At 39.9% G+C, this 14,954-nt stretch overlaps 1 protein-coding gene across 2 annotated transcripts in view; it reads right to left on the bottom strand.

Annotated features, from left to right (window-relative positions):
• The window catches only part of LOC146518028 (plexin-A2-like), an 81,961-nt gene extending 72,673 nt beyond the window's left edge, over positions 1-9,288 (bottom strand). Inside the window, exon 1 of one of the 2 annotated variants that reach the window (XM_085159955.1) lies at positions 8,930-9,288. The gene's annotated coding sequence lies outside the window, so the exon portion shown is untranslated. Of the gene's footprint in view, positions 1-4,136; positions 4,853-8,929 lie in introns of those variants that run through there. The other variant, XM_085159956.1, reaches the window with a different exon arrangement.
• Positions 9,289-14,954: the final 5,666 nt, after the last annotated feature.

Consider the following 14,954-nt stretch of genomic DNA (forward strand, 5'->3'; position numbering starts at 1 on the left):
TTAAGCATGATTCACGGGACGGAAGCGATGGTTACTGCTGTTGCGATGAAATAATTAAAAGAGGGGTCTCTTCTTTGTTAGTATGTGCATCATGTTCAGTCATCGCTCAAGTTTGACAGCATAAAGATGTGTGTTGTCAGCATTTTTCATGTGTACTGTAGTACATTCAGATAAGATATTATGTGGAAACCTTGCATATTTTGTGAAGTAGTGAAGAGCTTTGTAGGCAGAGGCTTAATTGATTTGCGATACTGTGTTAAAACGCAATTGTGACCATCACAAAAAGAACTGACATGAAGTTAAAAGTATTAAAATACAAATTTCCCGATAAAATGCTTTAATAAGAATTCACCGTGTTTAATTAAGTTTAGATAATTTAGATCAACCAATAACACTGAATTGCTAAAGCTGTGCTTTATAGCTAAACTAAGCCTTTTAGGCTGGTTATACAGTATTTGTATGAACATGGGATGATTTGATAAATTATTTATCTTCAAGAATGATGTGATACAAATACACTATTCCCTGGAACTATAGACGGTCTGGCAGGCAGAGTGGTGGAAACCCCTCAGACAAAGCTTCTCAAACTAAAGGGATGAGAGGTTTAACAACAAGTGGCCTGAAATAAAAGGTTAGAGGTGGTGCCTATAAATGTTGTAAAGTAAACTGTTTAGGGAAATTATGTTTAGATTTTCTGTTCACAGTCATATTTAATAGTCACATTTATGTTGAAGTCTTAAATTGAACATTCTTATCCATGTTTGTCATCACAGCTCACTCAGCCAGGGGCTGTTGCTGGTAGCTACGTATTTTTGCAAAGCATTCATATTTTGGAGATGTTACCTTTCCAAACACTCAGAGCAAGATGATACAAGAGGATTTTTTTCACACTTTAAAGAAGGACAGATTTAGCACAAGCAGCATGTGTTCAGGTTTATCTTGTTTATGTTTTGGATTATAGATTTGAGAACACTGTCGACAGACTGCGCCATGATATTTCTAAAGGTCAGAAGATACTTCTCGGTGCTCACACTTAGTCAACAATAGGAGTCATTGTCACTCACATCAGAGGTGATAAAAAAAATTTTTCCTTTTTGTCGCTGTTGTTTTGTGTGGCCTAGATTTATAAGGCTGCACAAAGCCAATAACAGTATAAGACCACGGGGGCGGAAAACTGTCTGAACTACAATAGTCATAACAGCTTCTGTCTTTATGATTACAAGCGGGCTGTGCACAAGCGTGAAGGGTTTTTGTGTCTGTAGGTTTGTGCTGATGAGGCTGCTGATAGAAGTTTAAAAGTCTCTTATAGGACATCATTTTGGAGTTGGACAATATGTGGCTGCAGTTCTTCTGAATGTTTGAGCTTGTAGTATATAAACCCACATGGGATACATTTGACTGGGGTTCTCGTGAAATACGCACAGGCCCGTCATTGGGGGGAGGGCTAGTTGTACACATCACACATGAATGGGCTGAAAGGGCGCCAGTCGCAACAGAACTTGACTTCCAAATGAATAAATGAAGGCAATTAGTAGATCTGTTTACAATGTTGTGGAGACAGAAGTAGGTCAAACATGGCAGACACAGAAGGGAGGAGGGAGCCAGCAAGCCAGAGCCAGGGGCTGTCGCTGGTACCTACAATGATGAGTCGGGGAATTAGGACATGAAAATGCCGTCTTTATTAACAATGACTTTTAAATGAATGTCATAATGAATCACAAGGGACCGGTGGAGTTTATTAGAAAAGCAGTGTTTTCTATTCAGCCCATCGTGTTTTATCAGACACAGTGTTGTAGAGGGTAAGCCCAGGGCAATAGGCTCCGCCTTCAAAATCCCCCTCACCCAAACACAGACTCGAGCCTCAGAGGACATAATGTGTAGCTTGGATGCTCACACTGCAGATACCCACAGGATATCTTCACTTTGATATTGCTCAGTCAAATTTTATGACAGTTGGCCTGTGGTTAATTTTTATCATTATGTTCTACAATGTAAATTCAAAGAGAAGCACTTTGCCCAGTTGGAAGGGGGCAATCTTAAAACCAGTATTTAGACTAATGGCAATAACACTTTGGGAGGCAATTGTTCCCTGGAAAATACTGCAAACTGCTGTGAATTCATTTAGCTTCATTGGCAGCTCGACTGGCACGTCTGCGTGTCCCAGCATTTTTTATATAATAAAAAAACAGAACAATTATTTCCTTTTCTCCGTGCTTGTTGTTGAGTTTATTGGCCAGTGCAGATATTACAGGCTTTAGGACTCTCTAGCCAGCCACAATTCTTGATGGTAGAGTAGTGGAGGATGTCCGTGGGGGACAGTAAAACAGCGCTATGTCATCGCAACTAGCTCGGCTTCTAATAACTGCAGGATGCTGCGCAGAACCTGGGCAGTGGTAAATGTGACATAGGGGACCAATTCCAACAGATCACCACAACACAGTCAGCAGCCTCCTCTGCAATGCATTCCATTATCTCAGGGCATATGCATTATACATGCAGATACAGTACTTTATCTGAAATTGCTGTTAAGAGCAGGGACCAGATGAAGGGCACTGCTGCCACAGTCAGATTTAACCATGCATGCCTTTCTCCACCCTTCCCTCTTCTCAGCTCTGTCTCCTCTTCCATAAATCTCGTTGTTGGTCTTCCCTGCTTAATGGTGACCTCAAGCTGGCTCATCTCAACTGCTGAGGCCCTCGTGTTGCATATATGATGAGCATACAGGGGAAAGACAAAGTGACCTCCAGCGCCGTGATGAAAACCCATGCAGTTCAAGTGCAATAGAGGGTCTTCTATAATTCAGCAATCGCATAGGAAGACAGAGTGAGCTGTCTTTCTTCTGGGGCCACACAGCTAGCGCCTGTAGTGGTAACCTACATCGCCTCAGAGCAAGGAGTAAACAGGTGTGTTTGATCAGGTTTTGGACTTATCTTTCTGCACCCACACAAAGACAATGAAGATGGTAAAATGAAGACTGGGGACCAAATACAGAACAGCTCACCTGTTTAGTTATTTGTACTATAAGATAATATATATTAACTACCAGCTTTATGTTCAGAGGGATGGCTTTATTATCTGTTCGCACTTATATATCTACCTTTTTTCTTCTTTTTTTTGGCCTGGTTGTTATTGCTCTCTCTAAAGCAAAGCTATATTTTCCTCAGACCGACTGACTTACTCTACAGATGTGCAGGACCATATTGATTTTTCATGCATAAATCAAGGAGACCTGACAAGGAAAATACTTTACATTTGGCAGAAACTAGACCTCACTGAGTGTATGAATGGGGAAAAAGCAATCAAACACAGTGATGCAGACTACATTTGAAGCTGTGAAGCACATATGTCCATGATTCCCACACCACTGCACACAGAAATCAAAGAACTTATTCCAAAGAAGCCTGTATGTTTCCTCGGCTTCCTCCCGCTTTGCCCATATGGTTTCGTGGGGTGGGAGATGCCAAGGTTGGAGGTAGCTGGCACGAATAATTACGATCAAAGAAATTACAATGCAAAAGGAACAGCTGCTACCTCGACTGCTGACAAATCACTATGAGCAAGAGGAGACTGCACTAGACGGCGAGTCAGGGAGAGTAAAACAGGAAAGAGGAGGAGAGATGGTGCATGTTCTACTATACAACAACTTTCCCTCTAAGTATCTGCTACTCCAAAACCCATTTAACATTTAATCCGCAGAGCAAATAAGGCCTTTGGTGGCCATTCACCCCAAAGCTGTACAAATACAAGCATCTGCCCAGATTATCTCAGTCAGACTCTATGGTCAATCCAGCCCGGCCACTTTCTAATTCTACCCGTCAGAAATTCTATCCTACTTCCTGAGCCTCTCACATGAATTTGAGAAGATTCACAGAAATGTCTTCAATGTCCAAAAATAGAAATAACCTGGTTTGAAGTATAGTAACCAAGTGAGTTAGAATTCTACCAAAACTGCAAATGCAGGTGAATTTCTCTCAAATAGAAATTCACTTCATGGCAAATGCGTTACATTTTTTTTTATGCTTATGCAACTCCTGCAGGAATAATGCAGTTTCCTTTCGTCTCAACTTGCCCTTCCTAATAGGATTTGCTTGTCAAATTAAAATTGAATACTCCAAGTGTATTAAGCTCAGTCCCACCTGATTTGTAGCTGCCAAGGGCTGATCACTATACAGCAGTCTTAGATGTAGTCCAGACAGTCTGGACTTCTATGACATGTTGCAGATAACCTGGTGAGGACAATTTTGCAGATGTAATCACATAAAGTTGTGAGGCATTATTCCAGACATTAGTCATTTACTTTTTTGTAAGACCGGCGTAAGCAGGGCTTTTACAAAGTGGACCCAAATACTCTGTTTTCCCAGGTGGCAAAAAAGAGCAATTTGACGGTGTTCTGTAATGGTGATGGTGTTTCATAATTCAGTCCAATTTGGTTTAAGGTGCCATCTGGCCATCTTTTAAGCACTTATCTAACTAGGGTTACAAAACCCCGTACCCTGGATTTGTCGCTAGTCTGTCTTATATGTTTCTTTAGAATGTGGGAGGAAACTGGAGCACCAGATGAAAATCCACAGTGACATGTAAAGGCCAAAAGACGACTGCAAGTGCTAACTACTGAAACCCTAATGAACGCCAGTTTGAAGTACCAGACTTATTTTATATCATCTTGAAACCTCTGTTTACGTCGTTTAGCAGCCTCTTGTTTTTTGAGAACTGGCAAGGAACTGGGGTCGGCTTGCCTCAGTCGACATGTAGAGTATTGTAGAAGTATCCTTGGGCATGATACCACACCCCAGGTTTTTCCTGATCCATCTATCAAAGTTCAACTGTTTTAGTACTCAGCATCACAAACATTAAATATCCTAATCCCTTTGGTGGGGGGGGGGGGGGGGGGGGGGGGGGGGGGGGGGGGGGCATATTACGTGCTGGGTTGTTTCTTCTCCCATCTCTCCTGTGTGTCCCAGATAGACACAGGAGAGATTGTCACTGGTGAAAGTCCCATTTTTTCACCTTGTGTCATAATCAAGTCAGGTTTTAAACTGAATATTAACTGGTTGAAGTGGGCGTTCTTACCAAGTAATACTATGTTAATTCTTGACCAATACTAACATTAGTTTTGCAGTAGGTCTAGAAATGTTTTACCTTTTTAAGGGTGTAAAGAAATGTTTAATTTTTTTTTTTTCAAAGGCTGAATTAATGTTTAAAACATTTGGTTTTAAAGCCGTTGCGTCACCTGTCAGCTGGGATAGGTTCTAGCCCCTCGTGACCCTGACAAGGATAAGCAGGAAAGAATGGATGGATGGATGCTACACCTGTCAAACACTTAATTAAAATCTGTAGCAGCCTTTATCATCTTTAGTTATTATTCATATACTTAAGTTGAAACTCATAAATATATCTTAAAATAACAGTAGGTCAAAGAGCTGCCAGAGACCACAAATGTCATAGTGGCTTCTTTGTGCTTTCAGATTTCATCTTGTGTGATAGATAATTACACTACAACACTTCACAAAGCTAAGGAAGAAAGACAAAGAAGCCATGTTTTAGAAGTTATTCGAGTATGATTAGTTTGTTGAAATGGTACGAAAGAGATGGATTAAAGTGAAGTTACATGGGTTTAGCTCAAACACATAAAGACCAATTTCTTTACATGTTCCACAAGATATAATAACATAACCAAATTTTACCAAATGGCAAGTTTTAGGTATTTTGTATGTAAGCTACATGAAGTAAAGAGATGTGCTATGAAATTACCAAAGTCTGGCATGAATATCTGCCTCAAAGGGCAGAAAACCCACCAATTTAGCACAAGAGCGATTGTAAAAGTTACAACAAAAGCAGCCGAGATATCCTGATGTTTGTGATCCATTATATGACCCAAGTTATGAAAACACTGGTTCCTGTACTTCCTATAATATTCTCCAGTTATTGTTAATGCTTTTTCAGACATCTGAAAATTTTTAGTCCAGTGGTTTCAGAGCCATTAAACTGAATTTCATGAGTAATATAAGAAAACCGATTACAAACGGAAAAACTAGTGTCAATACATTTCAGATTTTAAAAAAACTAATGCGACATCACTTAACTTTGTCATCTATTTTGTATGGCCATATGCTGTCTAAATACAGAAGTGCCAAAGAAATCATGCAAAACAAACACATCAGCAAAGTTATTACACTGTTTGTATCAACAACAGTGTGACAATCTGGAGGCAATGCGCCATATTGCAAGACCGCCATCACTGCATGCTGAGCGCTGCCAAAGCTGCCATCTGGCAGGTGAGCTGCACACTTTCCTCTCCTCCCTCTCACTTCTCCTCTCCACTGTTTTTTACCACTTCTCTTCCTCGCTCTTCCTATATTAGTCCTTCTCACCCCTGCTACGTAGCTATTTCCACTTTTTACACTCCTGTCTAACCCTGTAAGGTTACTCTTCTCCACATGTACTGTATATGCACCTCCCTCCAGGCCTGGATCACACACTGAAATAAGTGGAAGCATGAAGCCTGAAAGGTGGAAGCAAGAGAGAAAAGACTAAGGACAATTGCACATTGGCTGTGCTTGTTCATCTGCAGTATTTTGTTCTGTCTGCGTTTCCTTCTTTTTTTTCCTTTCTCTCTCTCATCAGTGTCGATTTCATATCACTGTTTGCTCTCCTCCCCGTTATCGCAGCCCTCTCGTCACACTTCCCTCTCTTTTTGTCTCCTCTTAGCAAATATGCACTCATATGCAAAGACGCACCAGTAAATAAGCACACGTATAACACGCGCATTCACACGCGTACAGTATACACGTGCAAACACACACAGACACAAACTGCAGGCTCGACGTCTTCTTCCGCAGGCTGTAGCATCTGAACAGTCGTGTTTAATCAGTGTCTCCATAGGCAACTGGGGGTAGCGGTGGGTGGAGATGGTGAGACTTGGAGGTGGGGGGTCTCCAGCTATGGGCAGTGGCAGTGAGCTGCTGTGCACTCACACACCGTGTAAGTGTGCTACATACACTAATTCGTCTGATGTATTATTGGAGCAACTGTGCGTCGCCTTTGCCCCTGACCCACGCTGCACTCCCTGATATTGAAATTACTTCAAAATCAATGTCACAGATTGAATTGGCAGTTGTTTTAAATCACAAGCTGTTTTTTGCAGTGTAGTAATAAAGCATCCCTCTTCTTTTTTTTCTATCTTCTCAAACATAAAGTAGCTCATTAATCTCTGTAGAAGTCTGAGATAACACTTAACTCCTAGCTTGTGGGTGAAAATGACAGAGACAGATGCTCTAAATTACTTCACCTACACTGGTCCAACATTGCCTCTGGGGTCAAAAGACTCCAGAATAATTCACCTATATTTCCTCAGTACAAGAAACTACCACTACAAATGCAGATGGAGGAATTACATCAAATGGTATGTATAGATCGATTAAATCAAACTGCCAATAAGATTTTTTCCCCATTGGCTTAATTTTAGACTCTTAAAAAAGTAAAAATATAATTTAAATTTTACCTAATCAGAAACAAAGTTTAATCTCTTAAATTTATGAGCATTCTTTTTTTAACTGATATCACTACTTTTAGAAATCTTCCCCTGAAATTTCACTTACTCCCCAAAATCTGGGCAGTGAGTGAAAACCTCAATAGTAACTTGTTTTTCCAGAAATTCTATCCCAGTTATTTTGTATTTTTTCATTACAGTTTTCTTAACAAACATAGTTCCCACAAATACTGATGGTACTGTGGATAATCCTCAGCAACTTGGAAAGTGTTACTGTCACAATACAAATCTCAGACAGAGCTTTATCGTGTAAGACACAAAGTATGTCTTTTTGTTTGCTTTAAAATGGCTTAGCTGAGGAGTTAGGAGTGGGTAATCCTCAACTATACCTCAGAAGAATAGGAATCATCATAAACCAAACCCTTAGTTTCATTCATTGTTGTCAATTGCAAGAGAGAGAGAGAGAGAAAAGTAATGTGGAGATTCATTTAAATTCTAAAATTAGCAGGCAACTGATAAAATGCGAAGCGCATGACTGGCAAGAGCATGCTAAAAGAGAAGCCAATCTCTCTCTCTCAACGAGAGGCTTTTCCCACTCTGGAGGGGCCAGGAGAATAAAAGCTAGTCCAACTGGCCGGCCAGATAAGCCAGACCAGAAAGAGCATACAGGGAGAAGAAGGGCTCATCTGGTTTGCATGAGGGGTGAGAGTCAAAGAGCCGTGAATCCAACTACAACCGCTCCTCGCCCCCTCAACCACCATACAGAGGAGAGCTCAAACAAAGATGCACTTAGTGAACAGCATTGTTGTAGTTGGCACCGCTGCAGCTGTGTGTGCTTTAGTTCTTTCAGACTCAAGCTTCATCTCAGCTCTTGCCCAGCTTTATCAGCATCCCAGTGGCTTCTGCTCTGCCCTGCTGCCAAAGCAGCACGAGCTCTGGCTGCAGGGCAGCAGCAGAGAGCTGACTATCTCCAGGCTAAATACTTCACTCTGGTATTCTCCTGATGACCAATAATCTGATGAACTGCCCAGAATAATCTAAATGTGTAAAGAGTTTTGGGAAAATCTGCACAAGCCGGTGGCTTTAGCAGGCTTTGTGTAAAGCAGAGTTATTGATAAGAAGATTATTCCCATCAAATCTAATACAGAAATGCTCTTGCCTGAGGATCTGATTGGTACTGAAGCTGAGGCATTTACAGTTGCTTTGTTTTCAGAACATCAGCCCACATCTGCTGGTTGTTACAGGTGGTCAGCAGAGCCGCAATTTGTCCAATTAACACGTGCATTCTAAATCATAATGCCATTCGGAGTTCACGCTCGCTGCGCGTCTTTTCACGGCGTCCAAGGTGCGTGAAGTCTAACAACTTTACCCTTCTGCACAATGCAGAGCTGCTCTACAAGCTGCCGCTCAGCTGCTAACACCAAAGGATAGCCCACTCACCTTGAAATAGCAGGAGACTCATTCATGAGTAGCGCAGATCCGGTTATTTCGCTTGAATATTATGGAGAAACGTCCCGCGTCTCAGTCAGTGAGTCAGTCAATGGGCTAAATGAGTGTGGACGACAAATACAGCGAGATAAACTGCCGGTTAATTTATTCTACGCGCAGACGCGACGCACAGCTTGTAAAGTCATCTGGACAGCAGTGAGCATCTCCCTGTCAGCCGCTGAGAAGGAGACGATATCAAGTGACCCTCCCGCCTCGTTCAGGGATTGATCATTTTCTGTAACAGGCTGTCACACAACCCCATGTCCACCTCTCTCCCTCCCTCCCTCTCTCTCTCTCACTCTCTGTGTGGATGCCGGTGCTACATGAAGTCACCCATCAGTTCACTTGCACCTCACGTACAATGTGCGCTTTTAGACCCAACCTCCGTCGCGTCATCCTTTGGCACAACTTGGGCGCGTTGCAATACCTGTTTTATGTCTTTTATTCCAGCGGACGAATAAAAGTTCCTGCGCATTTGTTCATCAGTGGAGATGGACACTGACAATGATTCATTCTAAAAGTCGTCAAAACATTTGGTAAAGAGCCGACTTCTAAATGCGCTTACAATTCCATTCAAATTGGACCTAGACTGCGTGTTATCAACAGCACACAGGACGGAGATAAAGTCAGCGACCAAAATAGGCCTATTTGTCAAACGATTGTGATCTTTATACATTTGTGAAATGACTGCTTTCCATATGCACAAATGGGCTGTATATTTTGAATCGTGTATTCACACATCTTCTGATGGGAAAAGAAATTGTGTTGCAGCGGTTTACTCGCTCGTTAGACCCGCTCGCTCAGTATGTGATTCTCTAAGAAATGCAAGCATTCACATGTTTTAGAGCAAATTCTCTGTGTTGTATTTTCATTCACTGGCTGATACAAAGGCTCACAGCAGCCTGCACAAGTTTCAGCTGAAATACTGCCATCTGTAGGCTTAATAATGTGGCCACACTTTTTGTGTGTGTCTCAGAGCTCTAGCAAAGATCATTCATTTTAAGCCTTTTTAAGCGTTATAAACCATAAAGGTTAAAAATAGATTATTGTAACAACAAGGATCTAGTGCAGCATGTATCCAAACCCACTATCACCATTGTCCTGCCCATATTGCTGAAAAGCTCAGTAGACATTTCAGGGTTTTTTTTTTTCTGGTGTGGATAGGGAGGGGGGCATGTAGCGTCCATCGGCCAGCTGTCTGCTCCTCATTATTTGCTGTTTGGTGGTTTGGAGATGAGTTTGAGATGTCACACTGGCTACCTGTTAGGGCTGAGCAGCTCTGGGTGGCCAGCGGACCCCCTCAGGCCTGAGCAGATGGCAGTTATTCCTCACTGGCCCCACGTCGGGTGCATGAGTTCACGAACCTCTGTGACACATACACACACACACACACCACAAATACACACACATACTGTATTAGCAAACACACAAGTCTGAACACAAACAAAAACAAATATACAAAGTTACACTTGAGGCTATTTATGCACATAAACTGTGCTGGGAGTTAATATGCAGATGCACACAGCTACAGATTTAAGTGAGAAGACACAAAAGCCTACAATAAAGACAGATGTGTTCAACAGACTTAAAAGGGGAACAATAACAGACTTTCTTTCGACTAACTCCAGTTTGTCTTATAAAGAGTTCCACAGCTGTAGGATTTAAGCAGAAAATGAGTAATTTCTTTTTGTAAGGCTTCGGGAGCAGTTAGAATGGGCTAACTAATTAATTTAAGTCTAAAATCAGTTCTGAAGAAGTGAAGCAAAAATGGGAGCGATGGGGTCTTATTTCTTTGAATTTGTTAAAAGTGTGGCATCTGGCTTTTAGATGAGATGATGCCAGAAGATGGTCCATTGACTGATGAATAGTGAATTATAAGAGTCTAAACTTGTTGAGATGAAAGCTTCATAAATGGCTGTGAAAATAAAAGAATTATAAACGTTACCATTCATATGCCAAAAGATCACATCCAGATTGTAGCAAAATGCTTTATGTTGAAGGACAGAGTTGTAGACGTGTCTGATCATGTTTGCGTCCAACAATTCATTTTTAAATATTACATTCTGTTTCGCCTGCTTTTCATCATATAAAAAAGGTCAATTAAACAGTAAAGGAGATGTCACCTGTGCTGAAAAGAGTAGTGCACTGCTGTAAACAGCTATAAAACGGAAAATTCCGTTCATTCACAGTATATTTTCTGTATCATTAACTGATATTTTCCATTAATAGAAAAATTGAAATTTCTGTTTATATTACTATTTCCAAGCACTTCTTTTCACTGTAACTCATTAAATATAGTTCTTAATATCCTTAAACGTACATTTCTATGCAATTACAACCTAGTACACCATGTACTCAAAAATTCATAAATTAAAACTTAAATTAATTTGTGCTTCGTACACAACAACATTGGTACAATTAATGTTAAATATTTTTTATTCTCCTTAACTCAAACACTATACTAAAATATAACGACAGCATCCATCTTGTCATAAAATGACTAAACAGCTGATACATGAACAAAATAACTCACAAGCTTTCAAATTTGAGCATTTTTATTTCCTTGAAATCAGGTTGCCCTCATGTAAATGTGTTTATTTACATTCATTCAAGTGGCTACCAAGTGTTTTCTTCAAACAGGACACCTGACAATGTTCACATTTAATAATATCCAGAGTACCTTTTAGTTAGAATCACTGCCTTGTGGTAGTTTTGCGTCAGCCAAATGGTTAAGGTGTGGTTTACATCCATGTCTGTCCACTTATGATACAGTATACACATGTAGTCAGTTATAGCCAAACACCTTTGATTACTGAATTGCATTCACTTCACTAATGAAGTGAATGTAATTCACATTTGTGTGAACATTTGTCTGAGATTAACTCTTTGGGGTCTTTACCTTACAATATAACATACTTGAGTCAAAATTTGTTGACTGTTTAAGTGGTGCCACATAAATAAAACTGAACAGATCTAAAGAAGATGTTCCTGAACTTTGGGTTTATTCGAACAGGACAGATGGATAACCACAGGACTTTTCCCCATATGATAACTAAAACACAAAAGAAATTAAGACAGATTACTGTCCGAAACTTAAAGATAAAAGTGTATTTACTGGACTTGTTTTGTCAGTGAGGAGCAAAGTACAATTAGTAGTGCTTGTTCTGATGAAAAGTTAAACTGTAAACAGCAGCGTAGTGAATAAGGATCTGTGTCCACGAATCCTCAGCAGTCACAACACTTAAACATCATAGTTCAAAATCCTTAATGCACACCTTTTTCTGTTCAAATGCTCTTAGCTGTTTAAGTAGAGGAAAAAATCTGACATATTTCATGACCATTAAATGTTAGACAAGGCTCTGAAAACAAGGTTACGGTTACAAACAAAAACCTCTGCTTGTGCGCACAGACCCTAAATCACAACAAATAAGACAATAGTAAGACAAATTACTACAAAGTCTTGTTACCACTCTTCATATACCAGTGTGACAAAGTCCTGAATGCAGCCTTCATGTTAGTCCATCAAGGTCCATCTGAGCTTTAAATAAAATACACTCAGCTTTTCCTTGGATTTTCAGAGTTGCTCAGTTCATACAGGAACTGCAGCAGTCGGGGTTAACGTGTCGCTGTGTTGCTCCTCCATCTCAGCCATTGAGACTAGTCGCAATTTATTCTGAGGAAAAAAAGAGAAACAACAAGACATTTTTAAAAAGTTTGTATTTTTATAATTTTCTTACCTAGAAAATAAACAACATAAACAAAAAAAGGATTAGGGCTGTGCGATATGACGATATATATCAGATGACGATATAAAAATGTCTATCGTTTCATATTATACACTATTGTTTGTTTTGTGGTGTTGCAAAATAAACTGTTTATGGCAATATTTTTTTCATGATCTTGATGGTCACTGTAGTGGCTATATTATTTCTTAAAGTTCTCTACTTTCTCTTATACTTACAATAACCACACTATGGACGGACAAGTGACTGTTTTTACACGTACTTTCGTTACCAACAATGATGGTAAAACCATTGTGTGGCTCCGCCATCCGCTTGTTTATTTTCCACATAAACCTTTCACAATAAAGCTCAAGTTCCTGTTGAGACTTTTCAAAATAAACTAAAATGATATAAATTATTCTCAAACATAAAATTTCAGAATATGCATCAAACAAATGACCTCAAATAAAAACATCAAGTAACTATAAATGGCGCTTACAGTCACCACGCAGATGAAGGCACAGAGAATACCAGCATGGCCAGCAAGGATGAGGCGGAACCAGCTAGCTCCAAACAGAAGGACCAGTCAAAAGAAATCGAAGACCTCATTGTTAAACGAGGGGCAACCTCTGTAGCATGGAAAGGGTTTGGTTATGAAAAGTCTGACACGCCCCAGAAAACTGTACTATGCAAATTATGCCACAAACTGGTCCCCACCACCACTCAAACACGACAAACCTCTTTAACCACCTACACAAGAATCGCATGAAAGAGTTTCGAGAGAGTTTACGAATGAAAAGCAAAAAAGAGCTGTCAGGTGCTCAAAATAATCCTTAGACTCAAACGTTAGAACAGGCTTTTCCTCGCAGCACGCCGTGTAATAAATACTCAGAAAGAAAATGGCGGCCGTTTAAACTCATGTTTAAATATGTATAGTTTCACGCATCGGTCAAAACACTCGACTCCAGGTACACGACGCCCAACTGAAAACACTTCACATAAGTCGAGTTCACAGAGATCACAGAATTTACAGAAAATGCACTATTTTGTGATATATATCGTTATCAGGAGAGATATGTCTTATATTGGGATATGAGATTTTGCTGATATCACACAGCCCTACAAAGGATTATAATTCACGTAGAGTTGCATACACATAACACCATTCTGTTGCAACAAAAGCAGTTTATAATTAAAGTAACACACATACCTTGAAAAACTAAATCAACCACAACATTAAACTCACCTTGTTTCTGTAGAGAAGGTGATCAGGGTTTTTCTTCATTTCCTGAGACCAGCTGCTCTGGATCATCACCAGCTTGTATCTTCATCTTTTTTTTCACTCGGGGAAGTCTTTCCTTTTCTTGGCTATTGCTCTGCACTGGAAAACCAAAGTGTGTGATCAAAGGTGAAATAAGGGATATTTTTCCACTGCAGGACTTAGAGTGCTTCAAGTAGTCATAGCTGTTGATCCGTTTCTCAAATTATCTATAAGGATCTGGATTTTTAAGAAAGATACAAATATCTCTGCTTATATTTGGCTAAAAGCTTGATATAGACACAACATTTAATAATATGTCAGCATCCCCCACAAGGCATATAAAGCCCCTGCACACCAGCACTGCGCTTACATTATAGTTCAATCAAGAAATAATTATTATTGATTTATTGTTGAATTTTTTTTAGTAATAATTATTAGTATTTAATCACATTAGCACAGTGGGGTGACAAAAATATTCCACATACTAGAAATGCTGCTCAGCATTTCATAAATTACATTTTCAACAAATGTTGGAGTAAAAACACAGTTACAGGGAAAATGTGTCTGTCTGTAAATATTAACTAAACATTTCTATGTGCTACAAAATAGACATAATTGTAAATGTGCTGAGGTGAAACTATACTTTCAATAATATTACCACTACAGTCTGTTAACCACGAAATAATCTATGCTGGTCAGCTAGCTCAGTGGTCTCCAACCTTTTTTGCGCCACGGACCGGTTTATGCCCCACAATATTTTCACGGACCGGCCTTTAAGGTGTCGCGGAAAAATACAACAAAATAAATCTAGTACTGGTACCGAAAAAAGAAGATTTATTCATAACACATGTGAAAAGAGCCAGGAAAACAAAGTTAACTATAAAAACGATAACAAAATAACGCTGAAAACCGATAAAAACCCTGAAAACCATACATTTCACACCTGAGCCTCAACTCTCGGGCCCGCTACCAAACGACTCACGGACCAGTCCCG

Source organism: Neolamprologus multifasciatus, chromosome 5, assembly GCF_963576455.1.
Source record: "Neolamprologus multifasciatus chromosome 5, fNeoMul1.2, whole genome shotgun sequence".
In the NCBI taxonomy this organism is placed as follows: Eukaryota; Metazoa; Chordata; class Actinopteri; order Cichliformes; family Cichlidae; genus Neolamprologus; species Neolamprologus multifasciatus.